At 53.8% G+C, this 19,118-nt stretch overlaps 1 protein-coding gene across 4 annotated transcripts in view; it reads right to left on the bottom strand.

Moving 5' to 3' along the window:
• The window catches only part of RNF144A (ring finger protein 144A), a 137,690-nt gene that overhangs the window by 70,270 nt on the left and 48,302 nt on the right, over positions 1 to 19,118 (bottom strand). The gene's annotated exons all lie outside the window — the stretch shown is intronic.

A 19,118-nucleotide genomic window follows, 5' to 3' on the forward strand; every position in this document is an offset into this window, starting at 1 on the left:
CCTGGCACGGAATGCAGGCTGGGAAGAGAAACTCGAACTCTACTACAAGGGTACCAAATGACCTCACCGCAGGGGTGGGGAAAAGCCCTGACCTGAGTAAGTCTGGAAATGAGTGGAACCTGTAAGACCGCAGGCAAACGGAACTGTCCATAAGCCCCGGACCCTAGCAGACAAAGCCGTCTCCACTCGACTGTGGGTTAACAATTCTGAAACTACTATGCATCCGTGTACTAGAACAAACAAGCAAGCGGACTGTGGAAGGTGGGAGTCAGGCTTCTCGCTGTCAGAGTGGAAGGTCCCAGACAAGCGAGGGGAGGTGGCTGGAATGATCCACGAGGTCCTGGCTTAGAGCTGGAGACATCAGCACAAACTCAACGATTAGCTCAACACAGGTGCAGCCCACCACACTCGGCACGGCTTACAGACACACGCGTCTTCGAGGGACAACACACGCACGGCTGGTCCCCTGCTCTGCCGGCTGGCGCACACAGGCGAGGGTGCCCCGGCTCGCCACAAAGCACACCAAGTGCCCAGAGCCTGCTTTCTGAGGCCACGCTGCAACAAAGGAACGAGGGCTCAAGGGCGGCTCGAAGGGCTTGCACAGGAAACGTTCCAGATGATCCTGGAACACTCGGTAGTGCCACAAAGCAAGGAAGTACTCGAAATAAACAGCCACACTGCTGGGGATGTGTCACGGCAACACAGTGGGCTCCCAATGGCTGAAGCTGGGACAGTCTGAGCGACAAAGTCATGGGGAGCATAATCAAAAATATAAAATAAGTGTCCATAAGCTCACAATGATATACGTAAATGATGGAACTGATAAATAAATGGCGGAGAAAAGGCATATTCCATAGCTGCTCCCCGCCCCCCAGGAGTTGGGGCACAACTCCCGACTCTACGTGTGGCTGCGCGGGGCGGCATCATGCAAAGGGACAGGGTGGATGCGGGGAAAGAGTAACTGCACACGGAGAAACCTGGCACACGCCTCGGCCAGGTGGTCAAGGCAAGCATCAGCCGCGGGGAGTCACGACGATCGCACGGACCCTTGACGTGACAGGACAGGACAGAAACAGCACTTGTGCCTCTGCGGTTTTCTCCCCACAACCCACAACCCCAGCCTAATCGCCACGAGGAAAACATCAGACAAACCCCAGTCGAGAGGCATCTACAAAATACCGACTGGTCTTCCCCCCCTAAACTGTCAAGGTCATCGAAACCAAGGTGAGTACCGGTTCATGAGCCATGGCAAGTGCAGCACACTCCTACCAGATGTCAATAATAAGGGAAGCTGGGTGTGGGCGCAGGCGAGCTCCTGGTACTTCCTGTATCTGGGTTGCTTTTCTAAACCAAAATCCAAATCTGCTAACCTAAATCTAATCTAAATCTGTACATCTAAATCTAAACCGCGCTAAAATAAAACGCTTATGAACAAAACAACTTTGCCTTTCCACTTAAACCCAAATAAGACACAGGAATGCAGATTCTACTGGAAAGAAAACATTCCAAGCCATTGTTTTCCCAAATAGACTTATCAAGCGTGACACTAAAAGTCTGAGGAATACTGTCCTCAGTCTAGTCGGACAGGCTTGTTTATTTTTAACGATTAAACTCCGTGTGGTTTCTAACATGCTGACGAACCCAGTGACGCTCCAAGAAGGACGTCGAGTAGGACCGGACAGGACCACACACGCTCGCTCACATGCAACCACACGCCATGCAGGTTCTGTAAGGGCGGAACAAACATCCCCCGTAACAGGCTTCCCTGCCTTCAGAGTCTGCAGGAGCCTGAGGGGAGCAGATACGATCAACAACGGAGAAGGGACGGACCAGAGAGAGGGCCCTGGCCTGTCAGAGCTGTCGTCACGCAGAGGACCAGTTCTTAACAGATCCACTGGAGAAACAGCCATAGCCACGCGGAGGGCTTTGTTCCCCACGAGGACACACACCTGTACAGGTGAGGGAGAAGAAGAGGCCCATCATTTGCAGCTTCCTAACCGCACAGTACCCCAAGGTCGACGGGACTCTGAAGAAGGCCCACGTAACGGGAGCTGTTTCCTCCCACGGAGCAGGCCCCGGCCTGCCCCCATCATGTCACCCAGAGTCTGTGCACCTGCCCTGACAGAAGAAAACGTCGCGACTGATGCAGAGACCGCTGGCGGAAAACTTCCTGTAGCAAGGCCCCCAGGAAACCCACACAGATGTGACAAAAATCCTGCTGAAAATGCCCCCAGAGGAATTTCCGGTGGCGGCCAGGACTACATATGACCTTGAGGTATGACCTTGAGACTCTTCCTCCCCAGGCTGAGCGGTTCTGCGGACCTGCTCCCCGAAGCTGCCTCCCTGGTGGGCCGTGTGGCTTGGGAAACGATCGGCATTCACGGCAGAGAACTCCCGGTCTCATTTCTAAGGCGGATAAAATACTCCTTATTTTATGCAATCAAATATGCAAAAAAACGCAAGCTGCAAATGCCTTGGTGGCTTCCACATCACAGCTGACTTCCCACAGACGGCCCCAGACAAGCCTGCCTCTCTGACCTCCGTCCAGGAATGAAGTGCAGAGGAGACACAAAGGACCTATTGTTTCTACTTCAATTCGCCCGCAAAAACATTACACTTTGGCTACCACAAGTGACACTTTAGAAGTCATACATAAAACAATCATTACATTCCAAGGCTGAAGGGGGTCTTTGGATGGTTTGTCCTCTTAGAGATGATTTCCTTAGTCTATGCCATTTAGGGATTTGCTAAGAGGCCACACACCGGCCCCAACACCACCTCCTGCTACCTGATAATGAACTACCCTTAATGTATTCTGGCCGACCTGCCAGTGACATAGTCACGATCTCCTACTTTGTTTCAGATAAGGGCACGGGAAAATGAGCAGCCGGATATACTGACATCTACGACAAAGGCTGAGCAGCCGTGGGCCGTCCCGGCTCCCTGCCCCGAACCACAGGACACGGGTGGGCTGCGGGAGGCTGGTTCCCGCCGTGGCGGGGAGGTCAGTCCTGGCCGGCGGCAGGACGGTTTGGGGGGCACGGCTCCGGCCACCTCGCGAGATTGGCAGGCCAGGCACCAAGTGGGATCCCTGCTGCCAGGACAAGTCTGGGGAATTCCCGGGTGTGGGGTCTTGCCGATCCTGTGAGTTCGGGGCACGTGATGGAGGGAGGAGCATGTGGTGGGGGTAGAAACAGGCCTCTGGGAAGAGTCAGGAAACCGGGGACGTCATCGTCTCTGCTCTGCTGCTCACCGACCACGCAAACCCTCATGGTGCATCGCCATCCTCCGTGGACCGACGGCCTCGCCTCCACCGTGGCTGGGAGGGTCGGCCTCCAGGATCCCCCCTGCTCCTCGGACCCACCTGAGCAGGTGCAACTCTGCTCCTGTGACAGGCCTCCTGCTCCGGCTGCTGCCATGGCAACAGAATGTCTTCCCGGAGGTGAGAAATGGGTCCCGACGTGAGAGGAGTGGAGGACAAACATGCCTCCCTGAGAAAACCCTGCTACCACAGCCCCCAATTCAGAGCACACGATGTGCCCGCGCCCAGGGGCCCCGTTCTGTCCATTAGAGCATGTACGGCAGGTCCTGTGTTACGAAGCAGTTCTACCTCCCCAGGTCCTGTCCCTCCTGGTCCTGATTTACACTCCCTAGTCCATTCACACAGTAACTTAGCCACCGTCTACAGGTTCCCACAACGTTCTAAGCACTGTTCTAGACTCGGGATTACGAGCAACAGAGGCGCCATGCACAGAGCACCCACTGATAACCCAAACCCTCTTTCTCTGGCTAATGCACCTGCCTTGGAAGATCCCATCCAGAAAGAAAAAGATCAAGTACAAGGTATAAAATGACAAGGGATCTGTTCAGAGAAACTTTAGGGAAATCGAGGGGAATCACCTTCTTACCAATATTAGAATGTGGTTTTAACTTCTTTGATCTACTTCAACGAGAAAATTAAGTAAAATCTGTGGCTTCCAATTATGTGGAGCGTGTTTCTTTTTTTTCTTTAAAAAAATTTTTTTTTTATTTTTGAGAGAGAGTGAGAGAGAGAGCGAATTGGGGAGAGGCAGAGATAGAGGGAGACGCAGAATCTGAAGCAGGCTCCAGGTTCTGAGCTGTCAGCACAGAACCCAATGTGGGGCTTGAACCTACAAACCGTTGAGATCATGACCTGAGCCCAAGTCAGACGCTTAGCTGACAGAGCCACCCGGGCACCCCGGAGCACATTTCTCACTGCACGGATATTCAAGAATATTTCAAGATATTTCAAAAATATTTCAAAAGTTCAAGAATATTTGGATTTAGTCTTTGCTTTCTGTCCAGAAGCTGGACGGGGAAGGTAAGAGGGCACAGGGTCCCTGAAAACACAGCAGGAGGCAGGTGGGAGTGCTCTGGGAGGCTGAAGGGCTGCGGGAGAGGGAGGCAGGAGCTGCGGGCGGTTCCAGAGACAGAGAACTGGCAGGAAGACACTGGGGCCCACTGATGGGTCTCAAATCACCAGGAGGCATCGGTGGCCCCCGCCCCAGGTCCTGGTAGGTACACACGCAGCCCAGGACCAAGGCACATGCCAGAGGAATCACGCAGGCCCTGCACAACGGGGAAAGGTATACACGCTTAACAAATGGAGTCATTCCCGCCCAGCTCAGCAAACTGAGATCTGATTCCAGTTTCAGCCTCTCCCAGGAAAGTGACCTTTTAAAAGTCCTTCCGAAATGTCCCGATCAGCCCCGGGGAGGCCATCCGCGGGATCAAAACCCTGCTGTTCTTTCCCCCTGAAAAGAACCCGACCTGGCCTGAAACAAGCCTTCCTTTTCTTCCCCCGGTGGCTCCTTGACCCGCCGTCCTTCCCACGAACACCTGCCCCTGTGCGGCTGCTGGGACATCCGCTGGCTGCATGCCGTGCTGCCCGGTTCAGGGATCGCTCTTCACATTTACTTGGTTGGGTTTTGTTTTTCTAACGCTACGCACACACTTGCCATTTTCAAATGAGGATCGACGTCGCTGGGGTGGAGAAAACGTGAGCCGCAAGGGTCCTTCGGCTCATACCTGCTGCAACCGAGGGCGGAGACCTGCACCAGGTCACCAACCGGAGGGGTCCCCGCAGCGCCCGGCCCGAACGCTGTTCCAGTCACCGGGAATGATACCGCTGAGCAGATGCACAGACCAGGCGGCCTGCCCTCCGGGAGCTTACAGTCCACGGGGGAACGGAGAATGCGTCCGTAAGGTCAGCGGGTACAACGCACAGCATGTTAGTTAGTACCGTGAGTCCTGTGGGGGGGGGGGGGGGGGGGCATCAACCAGGGAGGGGGAGGGGGTGCAGAGACCCTGTGCAGGGGTGCAGGGTGCTCCTTACACCGGCGGGTGAAGGGGGGGGCCTGCCGGGGAGTGACTGCAACAATCCAGGTCTGTCCTGCAGGGGGGGCGCAATGACAAACAGGACTGATGACAAGCGGTCACATTCTGGACAGACTCTGCAAGAAAAGCTGCTGGAAGGCTCACAGTCGGGTGTGGGTGTGAGAGGGGGCGGCGGGCAGCCCCAGGCCTCTGACCTAGCAGACAGGACAGGGCAAGGAGCTGCCACAGGAAGCCGGGGAGGGCAGGTGTGGCGCCTTCCGGGGCCGCGGGCTGCGGGAAAATCAGCGAGACCCCTGAGCCCACCCGCTCCTCTCCCGGGAGGCAGGCACAGTGCTCTGTTAGCAGCACAGAAGGCAGGCGCGGGCCTTCCTACAGCAGGCTCCGTGTGCAGCCAAGGTCCAGGCCTTTTCCTCAGATGGCCTTCAAACGGAATACTTTTTTTACATTTTTAAAGATTATAAAATGACCTAGTCGCAAGCACACAAAGACACGTAAGCCAGCAAAACTCAAATACTCACTATCTGGCCCTTTGCAGAAAAGTCTGCCGACCCTGCTTGTAGAGGCTGGCATCTCGGCTTCCGCACACGGGGCCAAGCAAGGATTCCTGAACAAGACTGTGGGAAGTCCTGCTGGAAACCCCCCACTGCGAGCAGGTCCCCGGTCAAGACCACGGGAGGACCGCAGGGGCCTGAGTCTCAAACATGCCCCTTAACACGTGCACCTGCTCCACACGTGACATGGTGGGTGCTCGTGACAGGGGCAAGCAGCCTCTCAAGGACATGTTGCCATTTCCGCGCCTGGGCGCTCCCGCCACTGAGACCCACAGGCTCCCAGGATGTGTTCTAGAAGGAGGACCCAGGCCAGAGGGTGCAGCCCACACAGCCTTAGCTCTGAGGACACTTCTCAGAGGGAATGCGAACAGGAGCCTTCCACGCGCTTCTGCTCTCGGGGGCCAGGAGCCCGCACGGAGGGCCCCGCGGACAAACTCTGCAGCCCCCCCGGGAGTCCACCCACGTTCAGTCTCCTCGTCTCGCGATCTGGAAGCCGTAGCAGGTGACGCCTGCCAACCGCAAGCAGCACCCACTGACCTGGGGCACGCCGCACACGTGACAGATCTTTCCTGTGCCATCTCCAAACGGGTCTCCACCTCGGGGTATTGTCGGAGTTCACTTCTAACTGCTCGTAAACTGCAACCCGCTGTGCACTGAGTTGCGCAGCACCCACGACGTTCTGGGACACGGGGCCTCAACCATCTTCTCGGTGTAAAAACGGTCTGAGAATCATGAAAGGGGCCCATTCTTTAAGTTTATTTATTTTGAGAGAGAGTGAGAGACTGCCAGCAGGGCAGGGGAGGCAGAGAGAGAGAGAGAGAGAGGGAATCCCAAGCAGGCTCTGCACTGTCAGCACAGAGCCCGACGTGGGGCTCAAACCCATAAACCCTGAGATCATGACCTGAGCCAAAATCAAGAGTCTGACTCAACCAACTGAGCCACCCAGGTCCCTACCTATAAAGGGCCCCACTTTGTTTTGAGACTACAAGTGAGACAAGCCTGAAGAATCACATGTCACTCCAGCAGGACCATCACTGGGACAAAAACGTCACTAACCTTTGTTTTCCAAAGCACAGTGGTCTACAGCCTATTTACATCCCCCACTAGCTTTCAGTCCTCTGATCACCCACATAAAAACACGGGTACCCCCTAACCCCAAGTACCCCCTAACCGCTGCACCTCCAACCGCCTGCACCCCTAACCACTTGCACCCACAACCATCCACACCTGTAACCCCAAGCACCCCCAACTACCTGCGCCCCTAACTGCCCACACCCCCACCGCTCAAACCCCTAACCGCCCGCACCCCTAACCGCCTACACCCCTAACCGTCGGCCTTTCTAACCCCAAGTACCCCCTAACTGCCCGCACCCCTAACCATCCGCACCCCCTAAATGCTGGCACCCGTCACTCCCTGTCACCTTCCCCTCTCACCCACCCCAGCCATTCTCTGACACACACTATGTGCACATCTTGGTCTGTTTGCCTTCTTCCCCCTGAAGAGAGTAAGCTCCATGACGAGGGTATTACCATTTGACAGTTGAAAATCCTACTCAAAGAGAAATCCTGCCATACATTATCCTGTTCTCTCCTATACTGCCTCGCTAACTGGGTAGAAAAAAGTACTCACATCGATGAGACGATGCCTGTTTCACTGCGGTGGAGACAATTCCTTTCCCCAGCCGCCGAGCAGCCAAGCAAACAAACTGCCCCCTGCACTGATAAAATAGGGGAGGTTCAAGACACCGATTTTCCCATCGAATCACACTGAATGGCGTCTCGTGATGCTCTTAGGATTAGCTGCCCTATGCTTCAGCGTCAGTGTCCCCACTTCTACTCTGCAATTCATCAATCCGCCCTACCGAGGCAGGAAGTCCGTTTAATTATCTTCCCTTAACCCATGAAGAAGTGAGGCTGAAGAAGACGAACAATTGGCCCAAAGTCCAGGGTGACGAGTAGTAATTCCAGGATTCTAACCCGAGGCTTGCGAAGCCCACGTTCCCTTCCGGCACCAGACTCCCCGGCCGCAGCAGGTTCCCAATGCTTGCACCACCCCACCAGACCCCCATCTGCCCCATCAGCACACAAAGGGGTGACGTGACCGCCCATCCCGTGTCCCACCTGCTAGAAAACAGAAGAGGCTCCCCTCTGAGGAAATACACCTCTGACGTTTTGAGCTTCTTGCACCTGAGAAGAGTATTTGTCATCACAGAGACCCCTCCGGTTGTTAAATGAGGCGTCTGGCTTGATGATGGTAATGATAAGACCACTCGGCTGGCTACAATGCAGGAATCCATCCAGCACTCAACCCCTCAGTCTTCCCACAAGGCCAAGGCCAAAGACTGTAAAAGCTAATACTCGGGGAGGCAGGATATCTCTCATTTTAATCGGAGTCTCCTAAGTCTCCATGAGGAAGGCTGGCCCTCGCTAAGTCCTCACACAGGACCACGAGGAGATCAGGAAGGGTGTGCCCACTACAGCTCCGTCCCACAGACAGACTATTCCCAACACGACTTGCATATCCACACCCCAGGCTCAGCCCCCCACCCACTATTCTAGAATTCACGTTGATGCAAGGCCATTCCAATCTCCCCCTCTCCTGGGCCTGGCCGAAGAGACCCCAAGTACAGATGAGTTCACCAGACGGACAGACGAAGAGTCACGAAAGGGAATGGGACATGTGATCTCACGACAGGGACAAGTGATCATGGCGGTGCTGGGAACCCCTGCACGCCCCACCTGCTCCCCACGCCTCGCCCATCCCCACACTTCATCCTTCGGCTGGAGGATGCTGGGAGCTCTATTAGATATGAAAACAAACCACAAGACTTACTCAAAATCAGCTCTGACATGGTGGCCTGGATCCACGGTGTAGGAGCACAGCTGTAAGTTTAAGAGTATTCCAGGAGAGAAGAAAAGCCCCGGACGAACGAGGCCGGTGCTCTGACGGCAGAACCTGTTCACTGTTTCCTGAACGTGAAGCTTTGTTCCAAGCCCACCCCTGAGGGATTCGAACATAATCAAATAAACTGATGCAACCTTTCCTGAAAGGGAAACACAGACGCAAACTTCAAATTAATCCCAGGAAAACACCAGCAACAAGCTGGGAGCAGGCTTCCAGGAGGAAGCATTCCTGCTGGGAATTCCCATAATAACACGTGTCTGTAAATCATATTTACTTCCAGCCCAGGGTTAGAACCTGGATCCCCCCCGCCCCCAACCAGGGCCGGTGCCCCTGTGTGCGAAGCCCTCAGCTGTGGAGAACACACAGGGCGGCCTCAGAAGGACCGAGTCGTGAAAGACCTAAATGAAAGACAGGAAGCCATCAAAATCCTCGAGGAGAAAGCACGCAAAAACCTCTTTGATCTTGGCCGCAGCAACTTCTTACTCAACACGTCTCCAGAGGCAAGGGAAACAAGAGCAAAGATGAACTACTGGGACCTCATCAAAATAAAAAGCTTCTACACAGCGAAGGAAACAATCAGCAAAACGAAAAGGCGACCGACAGAATGGGAGAAGATATTTGCAAATGACACATCAGATGAAGGGTTAGTATCCAAAATCTATGAAGAACTTATCAAACTCAACACCCAAAACACAAATAATCCAGTGAAGAAATGGACAAAAGATATGAATAGACACTTCTCCAAAGAAGACATCCAGATGGCCAACCGACACATGAAAAAATCCTCCACATCACTCTCGTCAGGGAAATACAAATCAAAACCACAATGAGGTACCACCTTACACTTGTCAGAATGGCTAACAACTCAGGCAACAACAGATGTTGGCGAGGATGCGGAGAAAGAGGATCTCTTTTGCGTTGTTGGTGGGAATGCAAGCTGGTGCAGCCACTCTGGAAAATAGTATGGAGGATCCTCAAAAAACTAAAAATAGAACTACTCTACGACCCAGCAATTGCACTACTAGGCGTTTATCCAAGGGATACGGGTGTGCTGTTTCAAAGGGACACATGCACCCCCATGTTTATAGCAGCAAGATCAACAATAGCCAAAGTATGGAAAGAGCCCAAATGTCCCTCGATGGATGAATGGATAAAGAAGATGTGGTATATATTTACAAGGGAGTACTACTCGGCAATCAAGAAGAATGGAATCTTGCCATTTGCAACTACGTGGATGGAACTGGAGGGTATTATGCTAAGTGAAATTAGTCAGTCAGAGAAAGACAAAAATCATATGACTTCACTCAGATGAGGACTTTAAAAGACAAAACAGATGAACATAAGGGAAGGGAAACAAAAAGAATATAAAAACAGGGAGGGGGACAAAACAGAAGAGACTCAGAAATAAGGAGAACAAACTGAGGGTTACTGGAGGGGTTGTGGGAAGGGGGATGGGCTAAATGGGTAACGGCCATTAAGGAATCTACTCCTGAAATCATTACTTCACTATATGCTAACTAACTTGGATGTAAATTTAAAAAAAAAAAAAATAAGAAGGACCAAGTCGTTGAAGCGATAATGGGTCTACAGGGACCATGTTCTCCTACGGACGTAAAACTCTTGGGTCACTTGAGAATCATCAGTATAGAGTTATGGGACCAAAACTAATACAACCGACTCTGTGCAACCCATGTTGTCCTCATTCACAAGTCCTCAGACACGCCAACAGCTGTGGACGGATTTCCTGGTGTTCCAGAAGGACAAAGGTCCAAGTTCTGCAGGGCTGTGTGAGACCAGGTCTCCGCTCCTGGGCCGCTCACCTGTGCGAAGACGAAGGGAGGAGCTGGGGTGCCTTCTCTGGGCTCCCCGCCGGCCTTGTGCCCACAACAAAGTGACCTCGGCAGGTCTCCCCTGCCTGCAGACGGCCAGGGTCCCCCCCGGTGTCAGGCCTCATAAGCCAACTCATCACCCTCTCCCCACACACGCTTCTCGGCATCCTTCCGGACTTTCCTCTTCTCCCCGGCACTTATCTGTCTTGTTCAACCTCCTTCGATTCTGTCCCCACTCCAGGATGTGCTCTCCTTGAGGGCAGCAATTTTCATCTGCTTGGCTCTCTCCCGCGTCCAAAGAACTCACACGGCACTGGCATGGCGGAGAAAGTCCATAAAAGCAGGTCCACACCATGTGACGCTCCGAAACTCCTTTCCGGGGTAACCGTGTTGAAAGAATTACCTCTTCTATTATCTTAGAAGCGTCCTTCGTAACAGGGAGGATTTTTATGCCCGTGGAATAGCAACTACCTGGGAGAATGTTCTACATGACACCTGGTATAATGTGCTACATGGGGAGTATCCGCAGAGTGGAAGGCTCGATGACTACTAGCAATTAGGTGTGATCTGCTCTACAGGGAAATAAAAACACTCGTTTGGGCCCAATAAATTTACGTGAAAATTGCCCAAGGAACCATGTCATCACCCATGCTTTGGTGTGAACTCGTGTAGAAAACGTGCCAGGTGTCTCTTCCTGGGAACGCAGGCGCTGGCTTCTGGGCTCGGGTCTGCCTTTTAGCCAGCTCCGTGACCGTGACATCTGTCAAGTGCTCTGCACCGATTACACACGTAGGAAATGATGGGGTTGATTTTCCACTTGTAAAAATCAGCTGCACGTTTTCTTTTTTTTTTTTAGTTTTTTTTTTTTAACCTTTTATTTATTTTTGAGACAGAGAGAGACAGAGCATGAACGGGGAAAGGGCAGAGAGAGAGGGAGACACAGAATCCGAAGCAGGCTCCAGGCTCTGAGCCATCAGCCCAGAGCCCGACGCGGGGCTCGAACTCACAGACCGCAAGATCGTGACCTGAGCTGAAGTCGGACGCTTAACCGACTGAGCCACCCAGGCACCCCATCAGCTGCACGTTTTCTAAATGATAATAATTTGGTTCGAGTCAAGGAGAAACCCATCAACGTGACTAACGGCAAGAAGCGATGACAGGCCTTAACAGGCATCAGGCGAGATTTACCCACGACCTTCAAGGCATTTCAATCCTTTGATCACGAAGCCCCATTTCTAGGAATTTGTCCATAGAAGAAAAAAATCCGGGGCATGAAAATGTTCATTACAGTATTTCTCACAATGTTATAAAAGCTGAAGGGCATAAACGTAATTTTTTAAAAGACTATCAAACCAGTAAAACCAGGAGAATGGAAAAGGGTGGGCTTACACGCTGAAGTTCAAAATGATACAGCACGTGGAAAGAGTTTTTTGTCAAAATCTACAAACCTTTACCTACATTTACCCACTGACCCAGATATCCCACTTCTACGCACGTGACCATTGACTGAAGAGAGTCCCGGTGGTCCTGTTCAAAATGCCAAAAGATTAAAAACAATTCGAGTTAGACACTGGTTAAATAAACCGTGGAACGTCCACACTGTGGATACCATGCCACCGCAGACAGAGCAGAAAAGCCTTCTACGCATTACAATGGAAAGATGTGCAAAAGACATTAAGTGAAAAGAGCAAAGTATATGCAGTGGTACATGTTATATACCAAATGTTGCATAATCTTCATGCATACTCCCATTTCTTCTTGTTTGCATAAAGAGGCAGTAGATAAATACCCTATATTCTAATTTTTTAATGTTTATTTATTTTTGAGAGAGAGAGTGTGTGAGTTGGGGACGGGCAGAGACAGAGGGGAGACACAGAATCCGAAGCAGGATGCAGGCTCTGAGCCATCAGCACAGAGCCCCATGCGGGACTCGAAGCCACCAACTGTGAGATCATGACCTGGGCCCAAGTCAGACGCTTAACCGACTGAGCCACCCAGGTGCCCTGATCCTAGTTAAAACAGTCTTCTAACAGGATGGAGAGGCTTGAGGGTGGAGAAGAGAGAGGCAGAGAACTTCCCGATATTTACAATTAAATTAATTTGCCTGTGAATGCTATGGGTAGCTCTATTTTGAAATTACAAAGATTTTAATGAAATGAACTTAAACTTCATAATCACAGTAGTTTAGGATAAGTAAAGGGTCTCTTTTCTGATCCTTCAATCAAGAGGGTCGTATCTATTCATTCTACACACCTGCTTGCCTACTTAAAGTTGGGAAATGTCTGTCCGTATATACGAATTGAGAGAAAAGTTCCAAATGATATTTAGTAGCACTTTTTCCTCTCAGAGCTAGCTCCGAGTTCCAAAAATGTCAGTGGATATCTGCTCTCCTACGTGTCTCTTCCGAATTTAAAATCTGACATTTATTTCATCGTCAAAAGACTCAACATCCTCTGATCAGCTGCCTGTCAGCGTTGAGATTTCAGACAAGTGCCTGTCAGCTCAGGGAGTAAGGCTTTCGCAGTTCCAGGCTTTGGGGGAGAGTTTTTGGTTTTCCCACAAGGCAGAAAAAAAAAAAAAAGCCACGTTCATTCGAGCAGGAATTCAGAAATAATAATAGTAGCTCATGTTTATCGAGATCTCCTCGGCCACCAGCCACCTGCTCGCAGGACGGCTTGGGGAGGTGGGGGCCGGTGTCCCGCATCTGGTGGAGGACCCCAGGCACAGGGAGCCCCGCGACGGAGATGGGGTCCAGTCCCGTTCTCCCACCCACAGGCTCTCCCGTCGGAAGTGACACGGGACTGTGCGAAGCCGCGACACTCCTGGCCACGTGCAGAAGCACGCGCCAGTCACATTCTTGTCTTCAGGATGGTCTCGTGCACGCACTACACTCCCGGAGAACAGGTGTACGAAGCTCCCCCCCCCCCCCACCAGATCAGGAGGTGGTAAACAAGTGAGCTACGATCCAGGGACGAGCACAAACCATGGCCCCTACATGACGGAGTCCAGAATTGTGACCCCGTCCTCACTTCTGCGGCCCTCCTCCTGCTGCCGCCCTAAAGCCCAGTACAGGTGCCGAGCGTCGGTCGGCAAATTGTGTCCGTAGAGGGTCAGACAGTATTTTGGGTTCCGCGGGCCACGGAGTCTCTCTAGCAATGACCGGACTCTAGTACCGCAGCACCCAGGCAGCCAGAAACCATTCCTAATCCGCCGTGGTCCCTGGTGCGGGGCCCCTTTGGGGAAGAGCCTGCTCCCACCATTCCAATCTCTCCCCTTCTCCACACACGGGTAACTAACAGACTTAGTTAATTCGGTAACTAATTAACACCGTTAACTCATGTTAACAAGGGTCCCCCCCCCCTCTAAAATTTCACTTCCTCTCCAAAATGCCTGAGCCTGCTGTGAAGACAGGTCACGGCCTCATCCTCGGAGCCTCACACAGGACTCAGACCCAGTCTACACAGAGAGAGAACATTCTATTCTGGCCACGCACTCTAGGGATTATTGTTCGAAGAAGTCCGGGCCTTCCCACACGTCCGTCCAGTGGGACGTCCAGTGGCACAGACGTCCACCCACCTCGTTCTCCACCTGGTGAATCTGCGTGCCCCCCTCACGAGCCAGCTGATGGCGTGTCCCGAAACCCCCACAGCACAGGCACGAGGACCCCCTGTGAGTCTCACGGGCCCCGTGTCCGAGGCACCTCACACACCACTTGCCTCCACAGTAAGGTTACAAGAGTCTCAGGGTCAAAGCCATGCCATCTGGCCCCATGCCCCTGACACTTCCGTGGCTTTGGGGAAAACATGGCGGCCTTACGATCCCCATACACACAGAGAGGCGCAGGACCTGCCCTAAAATGAATCCAGCCAGACGGTGGTTACACAGGTCGTGCAGTTCTGAGAGAAGACCCTCAGTCTCTGTATCCGAGGAGCCCAAGACGCCACTTGAGCCTCACACAGGCAGCGGCCTTCGCGGAAGGCGTGCAGTCTCCGGGATCAGCGGCCACCGGGTTTGAATCCCAGCTGAGCCAACATGTTACCACGTCAGCCGTGCTACCGCGGCAAGTCACATGCGTAAGGCTCACAGCTCCCGCGGCGCTATCTTAAATCGTATGACGCGCACATCGCTTCATTTGATCCTCTGGCTGGCTGCGAAGGGCACACGCCTACCCCACGTCAGACAAGAGGGCTGAGGTGCTGAGGTTCCACAAAGTCTCCAGGGTTGAATATCAGAGCCCTGATTCCCCCGGGTGATCTAGGTCTCACGGCTCCGACCATGCACTCAAGGCCTCGGGGGCCACGGCGACGGCGATGGCGATGTTGTCTGCTGTCATCGCCGGTTATTCAACGTGGGCTGTTGGGATTATTCTACCCCCATTGGTACAGGTGTGCACCGTCTGGCTAAGGTGAGCCAGAGAACTGGCCTCCCCACCTCTCTCCCGTGCAGCCACAAGCGTCTAGAAAACGTTCTCCTCTGCGAGTTTCGGCCAGGACACGGCCCAGGGGTGGGTCCCCTGACCTCCAGGTTGGACACACCCCGGAGACACAGCTGGCCGCCTTGCCAGCCGTGGTCACAGGAACCACCCGCAGCAGGCAGCCAATGTCTTAGGTAAGAGTGTTCATAAGCTAGAGGGGCCGGGAAGCAGAGGACCTAGAAAGGGGAAGGGGTGCCAAGGCGAAGCGAACCCCCCATTTCCACTCCAAGAATAGCAAACAGCCCAAAGAAGAAGCCACCCGGGGCTGTTTCCGCTCACTCCAACCCGCTGGAAAAATTCTCCTAAAGGTAAAAATGACTTACAAACATATGAAGACGTGCGACTTAAGACGGGTGGGGGTGACCGGAGGAAGTTATGTAAGATGCCTGCCGGAGGCTGGGGGAAAGCTGTCTCCCAAAGCCTGACAAATGAACAGAGGGGCACGGCAGCATTTCAGGCTGTCACTCGATCTTGCTGCAGAACCGCCACGCAAATGAGCGAGCGAGCGCGTGCCCGCAACCCCCGCCTGGGAGGAAGAGGAGGGGGAGGCAGAGGAGGAGGGGGACCAGTTAAAATTAGAGTCTACTGAGCGGTGCCGCTGTTGCTCGGGCTTCCAGGGGAACGGGTGGGTTCCGCTGGCTCCAGCCCGGTTTGCTCCTACTTGGGTGAGGCTGCGAGCATGGAGGGGAGAGCCGTCCCCCCACCCGGCTGCCGTCTCCCCCCTTTGCAAACCGGGAAGAAAAGAGGAAGAAAACCGCGTTCAGTTCAGCAGCAGCAGCAGAACAGGAAGCTAGAAGTATCTCTTCTGTACTTTCTTAACTTACGGGAGGAGAACATTCAAGGTCTGGTTTCAAAGGTGGAGGTGCAGGTACAGGTTAGAGAATGAGGAATGGCATCCGTGCCAAAAATGCGGCAGAAGAGCGAGGGAGGGGCCCTGGGAATCCTGTGGCCCGAGCCCTCATTCTATAGAGTCCAACGTCGCAGGGCTGAGGGGCGCAACCAAGCCAGAAGACGGGACTCCTGATTCCCAGATCGTTGGAGTTGCCGGCCCACCACACGGAGATCCCAGGGCTTAGCCTAAAGAAGAAGGGATGGCCCGTTCCTAGCCGTTCTGCGTGGCTGGAGTGATGGGCAGAGGGCAGGAAGTCTGCCAGAGTGAAGGCTCAAGGAAAACACTGAGTTATCCTGAAACTCCATCTGGTTCTTAGCCAGACGTCACCTAAGAACCCGGTTCATTTCTCAGCCTTAAGCATCACATCGCAATTTTATTTTTATTCCGTATTTTATTCCGCAACATTCGTGATCTCTCTGGCACCTACGCTGAACAGGATGAGGGTTATCCTATACACCAGACAGGCCAACGGGTGGGGCCCCCACCCACCACGGCCAACCTCACCCCCTGCAGATCTCTCGGTGCCAAAGAGATCGGGCTGACTCAGGAAACGAGACACCTGCGGGCGGAGCGTCACAGACTCTTGGAAATGGAGGGAACTGAGAGAACACCACTCCCCACGGCCCTCCGCGAGGCCCCGAGTGACTTCCGGGCCGGGGCCAACCTCAAGGCAGCCGGAGTTTCTGCCACAAGGACCACAGAAAGGGGCAGTGGGAAACCAGCCGTCACCAACGATAAAGTAAAACAAAATGGTGATCGGTAGTTCTGACTTTCTCCACTTGCCGGACATCCTACAAGGTGCGAGCTCTACTTTGTAATACGAAAAACGGGTAAGAGAACGTGAGAACGAGGAAAGAAATGTTTAGGAAAACAAAGTAGGGCCAGGGGTGATCTCAGTGTACAAAATTCATGTCCCCGAGGTTGGTTTATTTGTTTTAAGAAACATTTTCGTGCACTAAGTTTTGTGCAGGCCATGCTTTGGAGGCACTTTAGCTCAACACTTTGAACGGGGCTGAGGGCACGGGGGGAGGAAGGACAGGAGGCACTGGGCCACCTGAGGACTTGCCACAGGAAACCGGGTCGATGACCTTGTTCAGGAGGAAGGACCTTGCACATGAGGCCCTGGAACCCGACGGCCTGGGGCCTCACGGGCCTGCAGCCCCCACTCTCCCGGGAAACTTGGGCAGGTGACTGAGCCACTCGTGCCTCGGTTTCCACAAAACGAGGATAACACCTGGATTAGTTTGCTAGGGCTTCCGTAACAAAGGATCGGAGGCTGAGTGGCTGGAACAATTTACCGTCCGGCTGTTCCGGAGGCTGAGCTCTGCGATGAGGTGCCGCGGGGCTGGGTCCTCCTGAGGCTCTGAGGGACAGTCTGTTCCAGGCTTCCCATCTGCCTGGGCTTGCAGGGGGCTATCTTCCTCCTGTGTCTGCCCTTCTTATGCGTCCGTCTCCAAATGTCCCCTTGTCATGAGCACGTGTGCAATGGCGGGTTACCGCCCACCCCGACGACCCCGTGGCCACCTGATTCCCTCTGGAAAGGCCCCGTCTCCAATAGCAGCACATTCTGACATCCCGGGGATGTGACTCTGAGGGCACACAGCTCAGCCCACGGCGGCGCTCACCTCAGAGAGCTGTCGTGAGGACCACACACCTGAGCAGCTGTGGCACTCCGCTCGGTCCCCAGCTGGTGCCCCAGCTCGGTCATAACGTCCCCCGCTCCATCACGGACGACGGGCCGTCACCACGGTCGCAGCCCCGAACCGGGAGTCACGCGATGCCACGGCCACGGTGTCCCTGCCCCGAGACCCCATCCGACGCCAGGAGTGGGCCACACTCCGCCAACCTCACACGCCCTGCCAGGGAATGGCGTGGTGCTCAGGGGACACGGTGATGGTCACCACCCGTCCCGATGTTGGAGGAGGGTCACGTGACTCTCAGAGCCACTGGCAACGGCCCCACAGGTCCCAAACTGAATGCTCTGTCCTGAGGGACAGTGCTCGGCTTTTCCCTAGACATTGCGGCCCCACCACTTTGTAAACGACAAACTGACAGGTACTTCTGGCTGCCGTTTCGTCTGTCTGGAGGAAACGAGCCACTTGCCAAGTGTATACGCCCCCTGCGAGGACCGCGGGCTGGCCCTGCAGCGCGGAGGGGGCTCTCCCACCCCGAGTCCTGCCGGGGGGGAGACGCGGGGCCTCGGCACTGCCTGTGCCACGGGGCACGATTACTGGACTAGTGTTCCACGCGCCCAGAATAAATCACCGGCTCGCCCCAGCTCAGGATGTGCATAGCAGTCGGGTAAGCTGGAGACTGCCGACCAGAAGTTTGTTCTGGCATCGATTCTGACCTGGCTTCCTTCTGTGCCCTAAATGTTCACCGTCCTCCTCCTTCAACCAAAATAAAATACAAACAAACTCTGCCAACATATTTTAACTCGTGAGTCATCCTGGAGGATATTCTCATTCTGTATTTTCTAATGCAAATAAGGAAAGCCAGAGGGTTCTAGAACCTGTGTCCAGAGTGGCCGCGAGAGAAGACACTTGATGAAGGGACACGCGCAGGGCTGGGGGGGCTGGATGCCGCCCTGCTGTCTTTCCCGCACACCACCCGCAGCGGACATCCCCACCCTCATCCTCTGTCCCCTGTCCCACGGCACCCTGGCAGTGGCCAGGCAGGAGGGCACACGGTTAAAAGCAACAGACAACAAATCCCAGAGAATTAAGAATCCTTTCAAGGGGCACCTGGGTGGCTCAGCTAGTTGAGCATCCGACTCTTGATTGCGGCTCAGGTCACGGTCTCACGATTCCCGGGATCCAGCCCCACATCAGGCTCTGTGCTGATGTGGAGAGCCTGTTGGAGATTCTCTCTCTCTCTCTCTCCCCCTCTCTCTCTGCCCCTCCCCTGCTCGTGCTCGCTAGCTCTCTCTCTCTAAAATACATACACTTAAAAAAAAAAAAAAAAGAATCCCTTCGAGAGGAAACCCTTTCCCCTACTCCCCAGACGTCAACAACTCCCTGCATGCAGTGACGCATTTCTGGAAAACATCAGGGCTCCCTGAGATGCTAATCAGAGGCCCACCGAAACACAGATGCCAGAAGCAAATGGA

Source organism: Panthera leo, chromosome A3 (genome assembly GCF_018350215.1).
Source record: "Panthera leo isolate Ple1 chromosome A3, P.leo_Ple1_pat1.1, whole genome shotgun sequence".
In the NCBI taxonomy this organism is placed as follows: Eukaryota; Metazoa; Chordata; class Mammalia; order Carnivora; family Felidae; genus Panthera; species Panthera leo.